The sequence below is a fragment of the Haemaphysalis longicornis genome, unplaced genomic scaffold (genome assembly GCF_048455015.1).
Source record: "Haemaphysalis longicornis isolate Haplotype H1 unplaced genomic scaffold, Haemaphysalis longicornis Haplotype H1 scaffold_7, whole genome shotgun sequence".
In the NCBI taxonomy this organism is placed as follows: domain Eukaryota; kingdom Metazoa; phylum Arthropoda; class Arachnida; order Ixodida; family Ixodidae; genus Haemaphysalis; species Haemaphysalis longicornis.
This window is the reverse complement of record NW_027526422.1, coordinates 107,371,341-107,393,211: the sequence shown is the minus strand read 5'-3', so window position 1 is coordinate 107,393,211 and position 21,871 is coordinate 107,371,341. Positions and strand designations below refer to the sequence as shown.

General features: G+C 48.5%; 1 protein-coding gene across 1 annotated transcript in view; it reads right to left on the bottom strand.

Annotated features, from left to right (window-relative positions):
- Positions 1-21,564, bottom strand: part of LOC144146793 (uncharacterized) — a 110,727-nt gene extending 89,163 nt beyond the window's left edge. The window contains exon 1 of the mRNA XM_077678726.1: positions 21,190-21,564. The gene's annotated coding sequence lies outside the window, so the exon portion shown is untranslated. The remainder of the gene's footprint in view (positions 1-21,189) is intronic.
- Between the last annotated feature and the right edge of the window lie 307 nt (positions 21,565-21,871).

The window sequence follows — 21,871 nt, the reverse complement described above, 5'->3', positions numbered from 1 at the left end:
CGTTATACATCCGACACTGGCAGCCTATATACATACATAGACCGGCCCGTCTTCACGCGGAAGGTTGGAACGGCTGCATACCGGCAGGACCACTTTTACTGGGGGGGGGGGGGGGAAGACCCCACGTGGAAAGAAGTGGGGATAGAGGGTGGGTGAGGACCTAAAAGGGGAGGGTTCTGGCTAGGTGTTAATCATTCTTCTCTCGGACTAGGATGGCCGCCCACAGCTCCTAACTCTGTTTCTCCCCTACCCGTCCCTGTTGTTTCAATAATCGTTCTCTCTCTCTCTCTCTCTCTCATCTTGTTGTCCCTGGTATGTTTTCGCGCTGTGCAGCTCATGGGTGAGGACTTATGGTGGCTTCAAGACAAAAGATCTCCGAGTGTCCCCGTGATGAGTTCGGGGGCTCCGACGGATGGCTGTATCGGCGAGGGGAGCAGACTGCTCGTGCAAACCGCTGTGGATGCAGAATTGTGCAGTGAGGGTGAGGGTAGGGGTGTCGACAGTGCGAGGGCTTATAGGGGTTGAAGGGTGAATTAGGGGCGTGAATGTGCGGCCATGGATGACTTTGGGGCAAAACCAAATTGGGTAATGGAGATCAGATTTTGCGGCGCGCTGACTTGTAGATGTGCTGCATTGCTAAAAGCAGTTGTGCTATGAAACCATTGCGACAAACAATTAGCTTATGGCGGAAGTGGGCTCCAGACCTGCGGATACTTTTTTGAAATGCTAACTTTGAATTGATAGTTCAGCAAATTACAGGACAAAGAGGCCACCCGCCGAGGTGGCTCAATGGCTAAGGCGTTCCCCAAGTTCAAGAGATCGGGTTTGATCTCGGCCGCGGTGGCTGCTTTTCTGATGAAGGCGAAAAGCAAAAACGCCCGCGTGTCCGAGATATCGGCGTACGTCAAAGATCCCCAGGTGGTCGAAATTAATCCGGAGCCCACCACTACGGCGCGACTCATAGCCCAGGGGATAGTTTCGGCGCCTTTAAACCCAAAAATCAGGAGAAGAGTTCCAAATAGCTTAGACAGAGCTGAAAAGAACAACCCCGCGTTAACCGAACTGCTTGCCTCCAATTTAGAAATCTGCGAACTTCTACGACTCTCCCGGCAGTTCCGTACCAAGCGTCCGCCATATTGTGGATGTATTTGTTTTATTAGTTTTTCCGTTTCGAGGGCTTAGGAATTTTGATGCCTAAACTTTTCTCCACCGCTGGTTTGCAAATGTAGCGAAAAATAAAATTTCATTATTAGTGTTCGGAGACCACACTCACCTACAAGGTTGCGACGGCCCACGCGTGTGCTCCAGGGTGGATTTATAAATGCCCTCAAACCACCGTCATCGTATGTCGCTTTTGCGCTTAACATACACAATTAAGTAACACACCTATGCTGTCGTTGGTGTACTACAACAATTACTGGCTTTTTTTCTCCGCACCACCGCGGCCCAGCCGTGCCAAGTCAAGCCAAGCACCGAAGTGCAGCCGATATGTAAACTTCGAACGCGGACAGCTCGTTCGGATACCCCATAACCAAGGGCGCGTGGTTCCACTGGCAGGCTCAACGCATATTTTAATTTTGTCGCCGCCATTCTCAAACCGACGGCCACCACGCATCACTAATCCACAGGACTCAATAAAGCTCTCTCTCCTTATTTCTCTCTCTCTATCTCGCTGAAACCACCACTACCAAAGGTGCGGCTTCTACTTATCGACGACGGCAAAAAAAAAAAAAAAAGACCCAAAAGCCAAAAAAAGGTCACAGCCGGTTCTCGAAGCACGTGTGTTACTCTGGCCTCTGCTCGTACGGCGGCCAATATCGGGGCATAAACACCGCCCCTAACAAGACTCGCCACGACAGGTGGTCGATCGCGGTCACTTGACGGACTGTACCATGTAATTTGTACAAAGACCGCGCAAGGTGTCTCAGGCTGGTCCGTGCCTCTCTTCCGACTTTCCCAAACATCCTTGCCTCCTTTTTCTTGCCTACGTAGCGTGTATTTCTGCTACCCAGTTTAGAAGACAAGGATAATGTAACCCCTGCAGTGCCCGCTTGCGGCTTCGTGTGGCTGGGTGCGAATCGGGCTAGCAATTGCCGAACGCCAGAGCTGCTACGCATGAGCGAAGATATAATAACTGGCCTCTGATGGATTTGCGTATACGGCGCTTCCCGTTGTGCTGTACAGAGGTTGTCCGTTCGAAAACGATTGCCTTTGGTGGAAGACGTACGAGGCCGTGCAGCCGGTTTCGCGACACACAATATCGTGCTCGCTGCGCGATCGCCGAGAAAAGCTGTGAGCGATTTGTCACCCCCTGACGGAGAAACGTGGTGGCGGCTTTTGGGGCTCGGGCTACGGCGGCTAATTGGCGATCGCTTCCAATTACTGATCCCGCGTGGTGATCGATGAATAGATTAATAAACATGGGTGCACCGCGCGTGTTCTTGCGGGAAGGAAGATAGCGAGAGAGGGATGTTCAAAACCGGTTCTCGTGTTGCCCGATGCGGCTGGATCTTAATCGTGCATGAATCAACGAGGGCGTATCTTGCCATTGTAAGTCTCGTGCAAGTAGGCTAGTATTCATGTGCCTCTCATCCACCGCAAGGGCAGCATTTACGGCTGGGGATAGAACCCGGTGCCTCCAGTGCATTAGCCCAGTGCTTTCACCGTACGCCTCCTGGGCGGTTGCCGGAAAATTGAAGACAACCGTGTACTAACTTCGCCACGTACGCTGAAAGAAGTGCGGCCATCGGAGCAAGATAAAAGAAATCGAGTACACATGCACATACTCCGCGTTCTTGGGATCCTTAGTAGGGAGCGGGGGAGGGGGGGGAGGGGGGGAGGGGGGGGGTGGCGTAGTGGGTCAGTACCGAGCAGGCGAAGTTTGTCCACACAGCTACAGAATGCGTTCAATTTATCAAACAATAAGGGAAGCTCATTGAGCAAAACCACGAAGTTATCTCAAATTCAGTGGCTGGAAGTGTCTTGGATGGCTATGCGAAAAACTGAGAACTCCCCCCTTGTCCACACACGTCCCCTTATCCACCCTCCAATTCCGTTTTCCTCCTGTACGCCATTAAGTTTAGAAGCTGTGAACCACTGGTACCTTTCAGATACCAAAACCAAAATAAAATGTCACGCGCTTGTAAAAAAAATAAACAAACATATCAGACGGCCTGGTTGACAAGCACATTGAAGAATGGTTCAGACGGCATGGACAAATCAGACGCGAAAAAGATAGCCCATTAAGAATTTCGAACCCCTCGCTACAAGACCGCTCGTCGAATCAAGCCAAATCCTTGATTTCTACCTGACGTTTGAGAAAGTTCTACGGGCGGTCAGCTGGGTTTTGTCGCGGACAGCCGCAAGGTTGGTCCTGCGCACCCGGCAACTGCCGCATTCCCCTTCAAAACGGGTATTATAGTACAGTGCTTGGTGTCCCATTGTCATCCGTGCGAGCCAGTCACCAAGTCGGCCACGTACGTGCGCCCAGCCCAAGTGTCGCTCTTTAAAGGCCGCCCGGCGGCCCCGTTCTGTCAGGCCTTTATCTGGGAACCGGGACGTCCACGCAGCACGAGGAAACCGAAGTCGACTTCTGGAGCCGCACTTTTTCTGTCCTCGGCAACGCTGGCAAGCCGTTCGCCGCGTATCCTCGACTTTTTGTTACTTTATCTTCGGAACGGTCACACGCGATTGTTTCGGTCGGCGTGGTTAATCAGGCGGCCCTTAACGAAGCCGTGAAGTAAAGACGCACGTTTGGCTCACTCAAAACACTGCACGAACCCTATAACAATGCTGCCAATTTTACCGCGAACTTCCAACTAGGCTAGGCAATAAGGAAGGCCGAATAAGCAGTGGCGCCGCACCGTCCACTTTCTCGCCGGGCCCTTATCGACATCCCAGGGACTTCTCGGCGCGATTGTGGTGCTCAGATCATAAATAGCCGCCCCCAAGAAAGATTACGGTGTGATTGCAGTGGTGATTGCATTTGATCATATCACTCGAACGAACGCTAGCGTGCGGTTAAGAAACTGGTAACCCTATTCGATTAATTTTATAGCATGAGTCTCTAATTTACTGTTAGCGTACACAATAATACTGCCATACGTGTCTATAAAAGCTTTCTCAGTGGGACCGGTGGCGTCCTGTCAAAAATTAGGCCCATCTCCCCGCGAGGGGGACTCGAGTAAATGCGTCGCATAGGGGGCGGGTGTATTGCGTTAACGTTTAGTGTTTGGGGAGTTGGTGGTAGTGAATGCGTTGTATCACCAGCTTCTTGACGTGGTTTGAATGAGTCAAGGATATAAGGCGTGTTCGTAGCCTCCAATTCTGTGTCGGCTTTGTGGCTAAGTGGGTAGAGCACCATATACATTGCGTTCCGCCCGCAGGGTAGAGGGATCGAAACCAGGAGCCGGATAGTATTATTTTTTTATATAGTGTAGGGGGAGGGGTGCGGACTACGAATACGGACGTCAACGCGGGTGACATCGTGAGTTACTGAAATGCTCTGCGTTTAAAATTTGAACGATGCAATTAGACTTTAACTGAATTCAGTGCATTTTTTTGTATATGCACCCATTCACCGAGAGCCCCAGTGCAGTCTCGACTTTGGGACTTTCGTCTGTATATACAGTCGACTCCCAAAGTCCACGGGGACCACAAAAAACTTCGAAATAACCGAACTTCCAACTTAACAGAAAGCACACTGCCATTAGTCCGCAACACGTGTGTCTTCCTTCTTTATATTGTTTAGAATCTTGACTTTTTAGAATCTTGTTTAGAATCTTGTTTAGAATTGTTTAGAATCTTGACACCTCGACGCTTTTTGTTCGAAATAACTTCCAATTAACCGATATGTTGGGTTTTAGCTTCGAATTATCGAGCAATTTCTTCTGCTAAATCGCATGTGAAATTGTCCGGTCCGGAACATCGCTTCAGTTAACCGAAAACTACAATTAGGCTACATCGAATTATTGCGAGTTGACCTATCTGCTTTTGTGACCATCACTTGTAGAAATCAATAAACTTTCAAACTTTGAAACGTTCAAGCTTATTATGTCGCCTTAATACATCACTGCTGACGCCGTGTAGCGCGAAATTTGAAAGTTTTTTTAAATATTTGTGATCTTTAATCGGCGTGATTGTCAAGAGTCTTCCGGGGATGAAATTGAGATGAGTGTGTTGAGAGTGAAAATTCTCTTCGCACTGACTACTTAGCAAATAATAATAATAATCAATCAATCAATCAATCAATCAATCAATCAATCAATCAATGTTTATTAGAGTGCCCAGGAACAGCCGATGCCTTGGTTCTGGCGCACTGAGGAAGACAAAATGCGGCACTAATATACAGGAGCAACTCACAATATAAACAGTCAACGAGAAGAACGAGCAAAGAAAAAAAAAGAGCAGTAAAACCCTAAGGATAATAAAAAGGTATTCCAGCCACAATTAGACGATTAAGAAACTCTAATGGTGGATCAATGGCAAAAGTATATGGAACAATGGTCACAGCAGTTGGGTGAAGCAAGCAGACATAAAAACATATTCGCAGATGTAGGCGAAAACACAAAGCTTCAATTAAACATGAATGTATGAAACAAAATACAGGAACTGATTTATGAAATTACAGCAACAGAAGATGGAAAGTACCAGACACATCACAATAAATCAGGTGCGATGGAAGGCGATGGAATAATAATAATAATAATAATAATAATAATAATAATAATAATAATAATAATAATAATAATAATAATAATAATAATAATAACAACAACAGTTAGGTTAAAAATCGTTATTATTGTCGCCATTGATTATTCTGACATTCAGTGCATTCACCTTTACTGAAGTATGAGCGTTTTTGTTTTCACATTGAGCGACTGGATGTTTTAAAGCCGCAGGTGTTTCCTGCATATGTCCCAGTCTCCGGCCATGAGTCATGCGGGTTGAAAAACCTCTAAATGAGGCTCCACTGCAAAAATCGATATAAAGAGAGCAAGCCGGTCTCCTGGAAAACGACACGTGGACGACAGCGTAGAATGTACATAAAAAGTGCGTTAAAAAAGACGGGCCATGTCCACGCTGCTTGTGTGACTCGAGATGTTCGAGATGTAGGCGGTTTGAGAGATAGCGGCGGCGGGCTATTGCTGAGTTATAGCGAGAATGCGACAGCTCCAGTGTTTCGAAGTGTGTGGTGTATATTCTGTGAGCTTCTTGGAAGGGCCGACGTTTGGCTGTGTGGCGCCGTCTATCGTTTGGAAGAAAGTGGGGCTTCTCGATTTACAATCTCGAGCTCCCCGCAAAAAGTCCACGGATAATCAAAGGATTCTCTACACCATATATCGGACAAAGTCATGCACCCCCCTCCCGTCTAATGACGACGATGCTTGAACGCAAAACTTTCTAGTGAGGGATGCCTCAGTTGTCGTCTGCGTCTGGACTTTGACTCGCAGACCATTTGGACTTTTGATCGCAGCGGCTTTGACTTTGACCCTTCGCCATATGATTTCGATCGAAGAAAGCTTCGTTTTCAACCACTGATTGATTGTAGGGTTTAACGCGCCGACGCAACGCAGGCGGTGAGGCGCGCCGTAGTGGAGGGCTCCGGATTCATTTTGACCACCTGTGGATCTTTATCGTGCGCCGAAATCTCGTACACACGGGCATTTTTGCTTTTCGCCTCCATCAGAAAAGCGGCCGCCGCAGCCGGGAATCGAACCCGCGACCTCGTGCTCAGCAGCGCAACGCCTTAGCCACTGAGCCACCGCGGCGGGTCGGTTTCAACCATCGTCGTCGTTAGACGGAGAGGGTTGGATGATTTTTCTATCTAATTTTGCACGTCCGTGCATCCCTAAGTCCAAACTGCTTTCACCTTACCGGACTGGCGCACTCGGTTGAACGTCGGCTTCATAACGCGAGGGATCTGCAGGTTAGATTCTGACCGCGGGAAACGTTTTAAATTTTTTTTCCCCTTCACTCACGATCACCGTCATCGTCGGAGAAAGTTGGCTTTCCTGCACTGCGTTTTGCGTGGTTTACTACAGACGACATAAGCGAGAGGATGAAAGCTTCGCTTTAAAACTAATGTCTCGTTGCTTTAGGACAAATGTCGGAGAACCGCAGGGGCCCTGGGTGAATCGGCCTCAGACTCACCGCAGATTCCCTCAAAAGCAATCCAGCATTCGTTGTTCCCATGTATGGTGCGGAGAATCCTCCGACTACCCGCGGACTATGAGACTGTATACAATCGAAGAGCCCCAGTGCTCACCGCAATGGCCGGGCCGCGGGAGTTTCGAAAATTAGCTTGCAAATCAGTGTAATCAGATGTTATTTACTTAATAAAAAAATATCGCTAGGGAACATTTTACTCTCTCTGTGTTCATATTCTAGGCATTCCACCGGTGTTTTAGGGCCTAGAATTATTTTTGTCGCATTTTTAAAGTTAGGTGACGTAAAGTAGGCACCGGCGTCAGTACCGGTAGTGACGCATTTCTGCGGACGCCTGACGAACACGCCCGAGGAGCACGGAATAATGCGGACTCCTCTTTCACGCGGAAATTCGTACAATGAACCTATGGTAACGCCCTCCCGTTATTAAGGTAATTTGGGTACATAAACGCCTCAGTGTTATTGTGGGTAAGCAGAACCCGCTAACGACAATATATCATGCCAGGAAATTTTATAGAAGTGTCTGAGCGTGTAAATTCCCAATTCTGGAATGTAAATGTGTTGCTGGAGCTAGCTGGGAAATCACTAGCGCTGCAGAGTTCAGTCCTTTTTTTTTTTTTTTTAATCTGAATTGGGCGAGTAGCAACAGGGGTATATGTGTCTCACATGTACTGACGAATTTTAACCCATGCTCCTCGGTCCCAACGTTTGTCTTATTCCCCCTGTACCTTGCTCCTTACATCGTCATGGCACTTTCATAAAAGCAATTGCGCGTCTAACAGCAAAAACATACAATTACCCAACACGGCCACAAGAAATATGACTGTGCCAAAGTTCACGTTCCACCTTTGGACACCAAATGATTCGGCACACTTTGCTTCTACGTTAAATTACCTTGTCGTCAATGACATTATTACTGAGCGTGCAAACAGTGTTGTATTAAAATATTTTTTTCATTGCGAAAGAGTGGTTCCTAAAAAGTGCGCATACTGATGCCACAAAATCAATTTTTTTTTAAATATGTACATTCTGATTCACATTGCCGTCTGTAAGCGGGGCTCGGACTCCGCCAAGTGAATTAATTTCACTTTTTTGCAATCCCCCCCCCCCCCCTCGCCGCTTTGTTGGAAATAAACTTTTATCTTATCTTCTCTTATCACCTGACTTCTAAACAGACTCAGAAGTGCATCTCGTAATTAAAAAATACTCCCACCTCCCCTCGCGGGAACCCCTGTGTAGATGCGACGCATAGGGGGTTCCGTTGTTGTTTCCGTTAGGTTGATTCTCCCATCGCGTGAAACGGGCCGTGAACCCCCTGCCGCGGCTATGACGCAACGTGGCGCGGCTATGACGCACCACAATCCAACACAATCCACTTTAATCCAATCCAATCCAAATCCAAATCTTATCCAATCCAATCCAAGCCAAGCCAAGCCAAGCCAATCCAATCGAATCCAATCCAATGCCCCTCGCGAGAGAGTGTTCGCTATCGGAGAGGAGAGGGGGTGAACGGCGGAGAGCGCAGCTCGCGCGGCGAGGAGAATGGGGTGGGGTGTGGACGGACAACAACGCCGTATGGAGGGACTAGGTGAGTGAATGAGATGCCGTCGCATCTAAAAAATTATAATAAAACACCACATCCGGTGCTTCCAATGTCTTTAATCAATAACAAGCTCACGTAAGAAAAAATGAACGTCACCGTTAAACCTTAAGCCGAGCGGAGATAATGAAATGCAGCGGGACAAGCTTTACTGTACCGGTTTACGCCTATACCTCCATACGAGTTTATGTAAATAGAGAGTACATGCCACGGTAAAGAACAAGGTTTAAAAGATAAAAAAAGTATACGCAAAAAGAGACACAGAAACCGAGGTAGGAAGCTCACATGCATACGTAAACCCCCTTTGGCCGGCCTAATTAACGGTACCAGTATCGCGGGGATTAACCTTCGACGGCGACAGCCCGCTGCGATTAGCCCTTTCTTGAGACGCGGCCAAGGACGACGCTCGGATTTTCCCGCCACCTTTTCAGTTTTCTTTTCTTTCCCTGTACTTGGCGACTGACCGTTCAACCGGCCGACCGACTGGCCCTCTCGTTGCGTAATTATTTTTAACGAAGCCTGGCTCGCGGCGCAGGAAGAGATTGGGGTTACGCTTGGAGGAGCGCGCTATACGGAAGTCGTATATGCTGCGTGTTTGCGAGAGCGTGGAACGAGCAAACGCGCCATGCGAGCATTGAGTACACATTAATGGGCCAATGAAGAGAAAATACCACCTTCTTTGGTTTGAAAAAACTGACAATTAATGGCTTACTTGACTCCATTCCAGCCACAAAAGACTTCTTTTTATTCCGAAAAGTGCAGAAAATGTCGATAAACGTTCAAATTTTGCACCCCACCACGTCAGCAGTGCCGCAATAGAGGGAAACCGCATGGTAGCGTTGCAGTAGTGTGATCAAACAGAGCTACACGCCCCGATACAATTGTACCCTGTAATTTGCCACAGGCTTTGTGCGACACTGCGTAGAACAAACAAAAGTAAGCGGTACCCAGGTGGTCAAAATTAACCCGGAGCCGTCAACTACGGCGCGCCTCATCGCCTGTGTAGCATCGGTGCGTTAAAACTCACAATCAATCGATCAATCAATCTGGATATCAGCAGGAGCCTGAAGCCGGATCCTGTACACAGCTACTCGTTCGCTCCCTTTCGATAACGTATTCAAGAACTTCACGAAAACTTCAATCCAACAGAGTTCCGTTCGCCGGCTCGTAAATGTCCCGTGCCATTGACATTTTCACTCTTTAAGCCTTGATAATCCCTTGGCATGCTCCGGGCAGTGCTGCGCATGTGCAGTTACATGGTCCTGTCGACTGCGCCAATTCCATCGGCGCTGCCTCAGCCCAATGATAAAGTGGCCGCTCGACGCTGCAAGGATGTACAGCTGTTAAAGTTAAGCTGTTCAGGGAGTGATTTCTGGTCGGCAATGAAAGCGTCGCCCCAGCGCTGCTTCTAGTCCGCCTACCAGGAACAGGACTGCGGCAAAAGGGTTTTCTACTCATGCTCGCACGTAGCTAGGCCTATACCCCGCGACCTACACGTTATGTAGATTACACGTCGACCGAGGACGCATATGCACGAACGCGCGCCGCAACATGACTCGAGACGGTGACTTGTTACGCACGCACGCCGTTCCGATAACCTGTCCCGTGACCCTATCCTCCGGCCCTTGAAGGGACCTCCTCCGCCGCGGCAGCTTCCAAGTACTTAAGTACACGACGGCCGCGTCCCCGTCGTCTTCCTGCTCCGTCCAGGTCGTAACGTGCGCTCGTCCATGCGGGCGTTAATTCTTTTTACTTGTTCCCCGCTACGTACACAGCGCACGGGACTCCCGCGGGTCAGCTTGACGTGGACAGCGCTGTGCACGGCGGCGCGCGGCTTGATGATATACTGCATTGACACGCAGTGGGCCCTGTTTGCTATGCGAAGCGTGCGTCGCCTCCCCCAATGGGTGTTGCGCGTGTGCTCACGCCGCGGCACTAAAAGTTGCGCACCGTGCATTTCGGGCAGGGACGCGGCTGTGCGCTTTACGAGCGGCCGAATGGCACTGCTCAGACCCTCTTTTAACGAAATCGCTTTATGCGAAGTTTTTTTTATGGTCGCTGTTGCGGGGCATGAAGTGCGAATGATCATCGCTTTTAATGACGTACGGCTTTTAACGAAGTCAGCTTCCTGTCCCCGAGATATGACGAGGGCTTACTATATCTCGAAGAGAAAAAAAGAATGAAGAATGACGCTCAGCTCGACGTGCCATGAGTTTGACGTTGCTTGGCAAGTAGTTAGGCCCTACTGTAAGGTAACCACACATTACGGGTGAATATACACGTATAGTGTGACTAGAAAAGGTTACATAGTATCGGCACTCTTTTCTCCTATTGTTCCGTGCCGCCGCCGTGATCATTGGTCAGTTCGCATCACGTGACATTTGTTTACACTGCGACGGTTCGTGGGCACCGCCATTTTGTTGTTTATGCATTTTCTGCATGTCAACAGTGGTAGTCTCAGCCTGTCCTCCCTGCTCTGCGACTACTCACGACTGGCGTCGTTCCGAAAGCGAATCAAAGATAACGCGCTTCTCAGCGTTTCAGCTGCAGAAGTGTGTCCGAAGATGCCGTGTTTCTGCGTCTTCGGCAGTGTCGTTTACAAATGACCTCGTAAACGTTAGCGGTGAGGCCGCAGAAGCGGCAATCTGGCAACACTGACCATTGCTCACTTGCGTGGCTTAGTGGCACTACTTTGTATCTTATCTAGTGACACTAATACACGTAGCAACATATCCACTCAAGGGGATTGGCCAGTGACGATGACAGCTGTTCTTAGAAGTTCACGGCCGACTATTGAATTCACAATTGCCTGTGACGCCAACATACCAATCCAGCAAACCAACATATCAACATATATTGGGGCGTACGTGGGAAGGGCCCGGATATTAACGCTTCGGCATTCACAGCTGGAGATGTCAGCAGTGGACATAAACAAAAACGACATTAAAAAAAACGTTCTTTTTTACATTTTTAAGCCAGGATAAAATTGAAAAGAAAAACAGGTTTCTGCCGGAGAAATTTGTTGTGATGCGACCAATCCGCGCTGAAGGAAACGCTTTCTAAAATCAATGCCTTGATGTTAAATCGTGCGCAGATATTGAGGGAGGAAACTCTGCCGGCACTTTTTTGATGCAACATGTAACAATAATACCCTTTTCAGTGTTAACGGAAAAATTCATCGGTCACTTAAGTCTTATCAGTGATTTGAAGGCGAACGCCAGCGATTATATATCGCAGACTTCTTCACTGCTGCGTCGTGCCGTCGCGTTCCCTGCCATGCGGCACGCATCCGGATAATGCTTGTTCCATCCTGGCACGGCATACTTGACTGCGGCTCGCGCAAACCCGGTTCAAATCCCCCTAGAACCCAAATAAGGTTCTATGTATATTTTATTTGCTTATTTCCTTTTCACAGCGACCGTAAGTTAGTTTCATTCTTGCAGTCGCCAGCAACTACAGTCACTGTTCGCGTTTGTTGAGACATCGAAGGCTTCCGCCTCAAAAAGTATGTCGTTTTTTATAGATCTGTGCGGAGTCGTGTCTTTTCGATTTTTCATACTTTTCTGAAGAAAAAAAACACACGAAAAACCCGTCTTTTTTCACTCCCCTCAAAATTTGATGAAAACTTACATCTCTATTCACAACTCGTATGAAAGATCTATGTGTCCCCAGACATTTTTTGACCGCGAGCATAACAGACTGCGCCAAAAGAAATAACCCCGCGAAGTGGAGTGACGGGAATCATCAAAATCAAGCAAGAAATTAAACTACCCGACGTTACGCGCGCTTCCGGAAACGTCCCCCGATTGCATGCCTTGGTCAGCCTTGCACGCGCAAGCACGCGATGTGGCAAGCAATGCGCACCGCTCGGGAGAAGTACGCAACAACCAGCGAAGCTGCAGCTTCGCGGGCCTCGCCTGGCACAATCACGGCGCAGGACGACATAGTAATTGAAACAGCGGAGCAACGTGTTTCAGCGGCCGTGCAGCTTTTCCTTCCCTCGCGTCTCGAGTGTGGCGCAAGAGAACACGTCGACTGCGCGCGAGCCTTGCACCTCCATTGACGGCGGACCATCACCGAACAGGGCTGGGAGCGATCAAGCAAGCACTGCTGCACAACGTTATGTTGCACCGCGTCGTGTATGGTTGCTCTCTGGTATTGCCGCAGCGCGGATAATTGAGAGCGTCCCGAGGCCCTCGTGCAGGCGAGTGCACTGTCGCAAGCGCGTAAACGAGCGCCGAGAGAGCACACCAGCACTTTACACGTGCAACTTGGAGAATGCGAGAACGTCTTTTGGGCGCAAGGTTCGGAGAGAAGCGGTGGCGGTAGCGTGGGTAATAGTTATTCGCCAAAAGCGTGGACGTCGTTTCTCAAGGGATGACGTCTGAGAACGAGGGGGTTACCTGCGAAGGATACGCGCCGTGCGCCGCGCAATTCGGTGTGTTGCGCGTAAGGAAACACTTGAACACGATGATAATATTAAATGTAGTCGGCAATAAACATTTTACCTGCGCGGTAAGCAGCGATTGAAACGCGAAGCAGTAAAATTTGAAGCTGAACACACACATTTCAATATTTTTGTTAGTGGCATGCAGTGTGTCTATGATTTCGGGTTGATCTCAGAAATTCAAATTTTTAGGTTTCACCCACCGAAACTGTACCTAAGCAATAAGCCGGGACACTGCGGATGTCTACGAATTAACTTAAGTCACCTGGCAATGTTTAACGTTCACCGAATTCTCTATACATGGGAGCTTTCTTTTTCACCTCAATGAAAAAAAAATGACCGCAGCTGTCGGGGTAGAACACGCGTCTTTGGGTTGATTTGAGAAATGTGACGATGGTACTTCTTATTAAAGGACAGCGGCATGCGCTGTGTATGCGGTCCAGGGCTAACGTGCGTTACTAACACACAGATGTGTTAGCGACCTACTGCTGCCTCTTTGGCTTCGACTCCTCAGAAGTGTGAACGCGTTAGCAAAAACTTTCCACCCTGATCCTGAACAGTCATGGGAATGGCTCATTACAATGTACATATTGCATGATAATTGTAGGGAACAATGTTGAAATCTACAACGTGCACTTATTCATATTCTTTCTGTGAATGTGTTTATTTTCTGTTTAGGTGACAGTAAATATGATATCACGATTAGACTACGTGTGCACTTGGAAAACTGCGACCGCCTTCAACGTCGGGTGACCGTCACGTGATGTCGTTCCAGAACCTATCCATCATGAACATACCAGCACGTCTGCCATACCCTCTTATTGCCTGCCTTAATTCAGGTCGCAGTGGCATTTTAATAACTCCTTAACTTTGAGCCATTAACTCGACGGAGGAATACACTCAGAAAATTCGGAGGCAAAGAATGAACTATGAGCAAGACATGAATCACGGCTCGAGAAATATTGGAGAGGCCTTCGTCCTGCTTTTGGCACAAACGGGATCATGATGATGATGATGACGACGACGACGACGACGACGACTAACTGCTGCGTTCTCTCTTCGTGGCTAATTCTAATTCATGCCGCTGGAATGTTCACCATGAGCAGCAAAAGTTTACGAACAACGAAAGCAGCAATTTTGGGTTATTTTACCGCCGCACGGCAGCCCGGGGTATTATGCGTGGTATTTTTGCATTACTTTAGCAATTCTACGACATCTCACATGCATATCCCAGTTTGTGGTCTGCTACCGGAAGAAATATAACCTAAAAGTGTCATTTTCGTGGTTCACAAAGTTTTGCTCATGACTGTACACACAACGGTAAGAAGATGATGCGCGGAAGTGTTTAGCGCGCTCATTAGAGCCGCGAACGGGGTAACGAAAAAATTACTGCGCCGTAATGACCACTTTGTCACTTTGCCGGTTTCCTTGAGTGTTTCAGTTGTCACTAACAGAGACTGGCCGCCCACCAGTTTTTCTCATTCGCGGTCTGAATCAGCTCAGACAGTACATGCATAGAAACGGAATCTCTTTGTGTTGTTTCCGATAACTCAAACGACAACTACTCGTCATTCCCATTTAATGCATCCTGCGTTAACGTTAAGAACAAACACATTGCACGGGAATGTAACAAATGGTGCTGTAATCTCCTCGAAAGGAGCGCATCGCATGCACGCCGCGATCTTCACGCTTGCAAAACCCACGAACGGAAAAAAAAGCCCCGTAGTCGTCAGAATAGTGTTCATAGAGACCTTTTTTGTCCCCTCAACGGCCGTCTAGCAAGGAAAACGTCATTTAAACACGCGAGTGTGATGAAAGCATGAGGAGAATACGTCTCGACGAGGGAGTGCCACAGCATGAGGAGAGTACGCTCCCGCCGCCGTATGCACGAGTCCGACGACACGCCCCCTAGAATTACCGTCTGCAATCACATGTAAGCTGCATGCACTTCCGCTAAAACGCTTAAGGCAAATATTGCGTGAGAAGGCGTGGTTTTAACAATGACTGTCGTGAGTTTTGTTCGTTTATTCGTTTCCTTCATCCTTCTTTTTCCGGCTGGAAACGGTTTTTTTATGGTGTAGGAGGCAGAAGGCCGAGAGGAGAGTTCGCCGCCGTTATGAAACGCTTATCCTTGACGCCGCGCTCGCTCGGCACACAGGCACGCCATGCAGGCAGGCACTGGTTGGTTCGAGGGGATAAACCTAGAAAACTCTCGGGAAACTGAATTTAGAATCGGCCGCGGCTGCTCGCTTTTTTGCTTTTATTTGCAGCGCTTGCGTGGCGTTGCGTGCACGGCACGGCGAAGTGGCGGCCGCCAGACAGCAGCGTTTAAACTCCTCCGCCAGAAACCGGTCCCGTCGGCGTATAATAGCGCTAGTTCGCGCGGCCGGCCTGAAGTGCTGGGAAAATACGCGCCCAGCACGCCAGAGATCTTTTTCTTTACCCTCTTGGTCGCTGGGCTTTCGCTTCTGGCGGGCCGCTTTCCCTGGGTGGACTCCTGGGGATGCAGCCTGTCACGATTCGACTCCACCTCACTGCCCATGATCGTCCAGGTGGCTGCGCGAGCTGTGTTCGGACCGTTGTCGCGTGCGAAACAAGCCATCACCGCTTCGGGTGCGGCCATGAAACGGGCCCGCCTCACGCGACCGCGTGTCGTGACAGAGTACCGCAACTTGCGGGTTGGTGACCATCCAGGCGGCACTTCCTTCATTAAAATGCATGGGGGCTTCCTTATGCTTTGCTCTTTCTTGTATTCGCCTGGTGAGTTCTGCATTCAGTTGCCTGCATGGACTACGGTTACGGTGTGTGGGGTCATCAACCACAGACAGACAGACAGACAGACAGACAGGCAGACAGACAGACAGACAGACAGACAGACAGACAGACAGACAGACAGACAGACAGACAGACAGACAGACAGACAGACAGACAGCGTGGCGGCTTTCAACACAGACGTTCGCTTGAAGAATAAGAGCAGAAAGTAGACAGTGTAGTAGCAGTAGTAGTAGTAGTAGTAGTAGTAGTAGTAGTAGTAGTAGTAGTAGTAGTAGTAGTAGTAGTAGTAGTAGTAGTAGTAATAGTAGTAGTAGCAGAAGTAGGGAAGTCTTTATCGATGCGTTGGTTTAAGCCCAGCGAGACATCGCGGACGGGATGTAGCAAGGAGGTAAGATGCACTAAGCACTGTTCCTGCGATAAACTTTTAAAGGTGGGCACAACGAGAGACACCAGGGGCCGTATACGTCCGCTCGTGCCTTTAGCTTCCTGTTTTATGTGTGTCAGTTTGTTAGCGCTATTAATCTAATCACTCGCTATGGAACAGTTGAATGGCATGCAATAATAGGAGACATTACACTTTAAATTAGCTAGCGGATGAAGTGGGGTTGGGCAGGTCCAGTAGCGCGGTCGTCTGTAATGCGGTCATCTGTAATGGTCATTGGTAAGCGGATGAATGGCAACTGGTGGACCATCCGTTTAATGGAGTGGCTACCAAGAAAGAGTATAGGAAACAGGGGAAGACCAAGTATTCAGTGGAAGAGTAAACTCTGGAGAATTCGGAGGCAACGAATGGACTCGACGAATACCTAGGCAGACGACGACGACGACGATGATGATGATGGTAAACCAACTACAGCTACGCGACGGGTTCTGATAAATTGCGACACTCCTTTTTCGCGAGGAGAGTGGAAACAAACGAGTAGAGAAATACGACGCTTTCACGGAACACAGTTAAACGTCGTGCATATATCAATGCACAGGAGCTTGGACGCTCCACGCCCGTTGATACACTGAGGTTTGCTGTTCAACTGGTGCGGGTGAGGCCGACAGCGGCCAATGAAGACACCAAGCTGCAATTGTAAATACTGCGCAGGACGAGGCTAACAGCTAGCGTGGGTAAACTAAGTCTACGTATGGCCTGTATATGAAACGTCCAAGGATTGCAGCAACGGATCGCAGGACTAGCCGATGTACACGGCACGCACATTTGCATGCGCGTCGGGCAGGTGGCACAAAATTTTTCCTCGTCTTAGCTTGCTCCTCTGCAAACCACGCAAGAAGCCAATAGAATGCGTGGCACGTCTTTCCTCCTAGTACGAGCCTATGTTTGCCGCCATTTGTTCCATGGGCATTGAAGGGCTCCTACAGAGACGGTTTGGCATGCCGTTAGCCCTACGCTAAAGCTCCTGTAGACAGAAAGGTGTGCGCATCACCACTTTCAACGTTATGATCACCATTGTCAAGAAATTAATTTGGCGTAGCAAGCTAGGCATCTAGCTTGCTACGCCAAATTCCCTACGGCATCCCTAGTCCGTCTCCCCCCCTCTCTCTCTCTCTCTCTCTCTCTCTCTCTCTCTCTCTCTCTCTCTCTCTCTGACACAGCCGGACAGACAGACAGACAGACAGACAGACAGACAGACAGACAGACAGACAGACAGAAAATATGAGTTTACGGCAGACCATTACGTCTAATAGAGGTTTTATTCCGTTTTGCACACAGGCATTACTTCCCTGTTCATACAAGCGGCTGACCGCCCTCTGACAGCCCACTTTTACAGATCAACAAGCTGACACGACAGAGCACCGGCCGAGTGCTGTTACGAAAATGCTATTCTTTTTTTTTTTTTTTAGGTTGACGAGTGAGAAGTGCCCGATTCAGTCATTTTTGCGGAGGCCGCACGAAAGGCTCAGCCGAACAGCTAACGGTCATTCTTTTTAGTCCCCGCGTGATTCGACCGCTTTAAAGACTCGGTGTTCACTTAATATCCCTTACAAATGACGACATACTTTCAACCAAATAAAGTTTCTTTCTCTCCCTCTCCCTTCTCCCTCTCTCTCAATGGAGTATAGCCGATTGGAACTGAGGCTTGCAAAGACACCTACGGAGGAATATAAATATTCTTTCATCCCGACCTTCCTCCTCCAACCATCTGTCTTATTCTACCACTTCCTTTATTCATCCCAAGGTGTTCTACCAATGCTCATGACGTCATTCTGATGCCCTGACTCTCCCTGTCTCCCAAAAAGAGAGTGTCCGTCGCGGTTTTCTGGCTTGTTCACTGCCTAGTGTTTTGCTTCTGCCTTCTCATATTGAGGCCCCCGACCTGCGCCCCACGTTATTAAATTACCTCCCTATTTTGTCTTCAGTAGAAATGTACTCGCTTCCGAGCAGATAACCGTTGGGAAATAAATAAAATGGAGCCCGTTGGCGCCGTCAGATTTTCGGAGCCCCGTAGACATTATGCTGCGAAGAAGCGAATTTCGGGAACATCTATGGAAGTTTCGCGCAAACCCTTTTGGTCATTCTGAAAATGGCAACGAACCTATAGATCGCCAGATATCGTCATCATCAATAACTTTAATGAGAAAAAGGCAAACGGGATATTTACTGCAGAGCAATGGCTTTGATGGTCATTTCAAGAACCCATTAGATTTTGCACGTCTGCCCAGCCTGCATCGTTATTCAGTTTCCCCTGAATATCAAGCTCTGAGCTGGAAATAGATGTTTCTTCCTACTCCTGCTTCTCCTATGGTACTGTATTGCTACCTGGCCATGTATCCGTACATACACATACAACGCGATAATAACCAACACAATTAGGGGAGTTGCGCTGCTGAGCACGAGGTCGCGGGTTCGATTCCCGGCCGCGGCGGCCGCTTTTCTGATGGAGGCGAAAAGCAAAAACGCCCGTGTGTGCGAGATTTCGGCGCACGATAAAGATCCCCAGGTGGTCAAAATTAATCCGGAGCCCTCCACTACGGCGCGCCTCATCGCCTGCGTTGCGTCGGCGCGTTAAACCCCACAATCAATCAATCAATCAATCAATCAACAATTAGGGGAAAGTATTTTTATGTTATTGTGGATACATTAAGTTCTATGCTCTAACTCCGGCAAGTTCTCTTGTTGTGGACATATTAATTCACCGCCACGACACGGCTCTTTCTGCGCTAACGCTTTGACCAGATATATGGCGAGGAGTGGCGTCTATCAGCTCTTAAGGGGATACATTGGTCGCAGTTAGCGCAGGACCGAGATAATTGGAGATCTATGGGAGAGGCCTTTGTCCTAAAGTGGGAGTACACAGGATGATGATGACGACGACGACGATGATGATGACGATGCGCTATAAGTGTCTGTCTTTCGCCGTATTGATGGGGGCTCGGTAATGTCGCCTTATGTAGAATTCGGTGGAAAGACCACGCCCTCACGGCGCAGCACGTATAGATACTTGGTCAAACTATGTGGCTTACAACAGAAACTTGTGAGTGAAGTTGCAAGCACGCAAGTTTTTCATCGCCACATTTTCGAAATTTGACACTTCTTTGTACCTGATGAATGGGATCAACGCAGCAGTGAGCTCACATTTGTGCATTCTGCATATTTGTTCTCATTTGTATGCGCGTGGTTGTCCGTGTGTGCTAAGCAAACATGCACCACCAAACAAGAGATGAGGAAATAAGTTCAAATTGCAACGCTTCCAAGCTCAGGCCACACCCAATTCGGTTCATCAGGGGCAGACTTCAGAATAATGGAGGTTTCGGACGAAATCTCGATGCACTGATTATTATTATTATTATTATTATTAATCTTGAAGATGGATATGAAAAAGACACTACGACCAACGAATTATTTTGTTAAATGGGGGACTTCGTAATATCGAGAGCAATACGCCGCTGGAAGACTGCGGGGGGATCTGAATTTGTTCGTTAATTCGAGCAATTCGTATAATCGGGTTTTGTAAAATCGAGGTTGGGTCGCGTTTTGGAACCAAAACCGGGCGCTTGTGCATTCCCCGCATGTCATATGAAAACTGCGAGTCACAATATGTCGATGGTATTACATATAGCGTTCCTCTATTACTATATTGATATATATATATATATATCACAGAAGCTTGAAAAAAGTAACCTGGTATGCTGTTCGGTTTGCTGTATGTGAAAGTTTGCTGTGCGTGAAAGAAACCACGCCCTTTTCTTTCTTTTTTTTTTTACCTTTTCTTTTCTTTCGCATACATTTGCCTACCGCTTCATCATCTCCCTTGCACGCTGCTTTTACTCGGTACGAAGTGATACCAACTATCCCAGCTTGCCCTCCTAGTTTTTTAATTTACGCTCCGAAACAACGGCTAAAACTAGCACTTTATTTAACTCTCTTATTTCATCTCAATCCAGGGTAACTTGCTTTATTTCCTTCTCAATGCTTTCGCTTTTCCAGAGTGTAAACTGTCGAAGTACAGACCTTTGAGACGGCGGCTTACTACAATCCCTGCTCCTGATCATTGCACGCAAACTTGCAGTGGTGGGCAGTAATTGCTATAAAAAGTTCGAATTCTCAAATTTTGAGGGTTTAACGCGCTGATACTACACCGGGGATGTGAAGCGCGCCGTAGTGGAGGGCTATGGATTAATTTTGAACACCTGCGGACCTTCAACGTGCGTTGAAATCTCGACAAACGGGCGCCTTTGATTGTAACTCCCGCTCTTGTGCTTTCAGCGCACTTGAACAGTTTCAAACATCGAGTGCGCTCAACTACGCGTAGGAATAATTACGGAAATATATGCAAAGCTGACGTAAAAAGGAGGAGGGGTCAGAGTGACAAGGTATTACTCAAATTACTGGCGTAATTGTTAAGGACGGTGACCATGCACGAGCATTAACTGAAACAAATCCATTGTACTTACCAGTTCGCTGGTAACAACGTCGAAGGCCTGGTACGGAGTGTACGTGAATTGCTTACTACCATTTCAACATTTCTGTCTCGCGGAATCACTCCATGAGAAGTATTACCTTGTTTACACCGAAGTACCGCCCATCTGTCCCTACCATTTATTTCATGGGCCCAATTGAAGTTGAAGCAACGACAGTTACTAAACGCAGGGAGAGGCGTCGATATAAAGTGTATCGTGCTTCAAGTTCCTGCCTGCGACAACTCCAACGCAGAACAGCAAAGTTCCCCGACAGCAGAAAAAAAAAACTTACCCGTATAATCCGAATTCGATGACCGTTAAAATCCGCAGCAACAAATAGACGAGCGGCCCTCGAGAGGCGAAAATCCGGGCTCTTCGTCGAGGCACGCACCAACACACAGTCGCTTTCCCGTAGATCTCACACCAACCACGACCACGTAATCCGGGGCAGCAGCAGAACGGAGTCGAGATGATGCCGAGCGCGCGTCGATGTCAACCGCTCGTCGGCCAACGGAACGGAGGGACACCGGACGAAACCACAACCTGCCGCGCTGCTTTGCCGCCACGCGCGGAGTGGTGTGCTTCTTCGTTCCTCGGGAGGAGGTCCCGGAGCAGCTGTTCTCCCTCGCCGCTCTCCTCTTCCTTCCCCGCCGCTCACACCTGTTTGGGCAAAAGTTTTGACGCGAGGAGGGTTTGCGCTCGACCGCTGCGCCGGCGCGCGCCGCTACGCTCACGCCCCTGCTGCCGCTACGGGCAGCGGCGGAAACTGCGGCAGACGCCGCTCAGCTTAGTACTGCTTCTACTGTTGTTGGGAGCAGTTCTGCCGCAGAACGGCGCAGTGATCGGAACAGGTGCTTCGGGAGCACTGAGACGTCCGAAGGCACGCTTTCTCTCGCTTATAGAATTGTTTGCCCCTAGAAGGAGTTACGCACTTGTCTCTGGAATACATATATGGTCTCTTTAAGGTTGTTTGG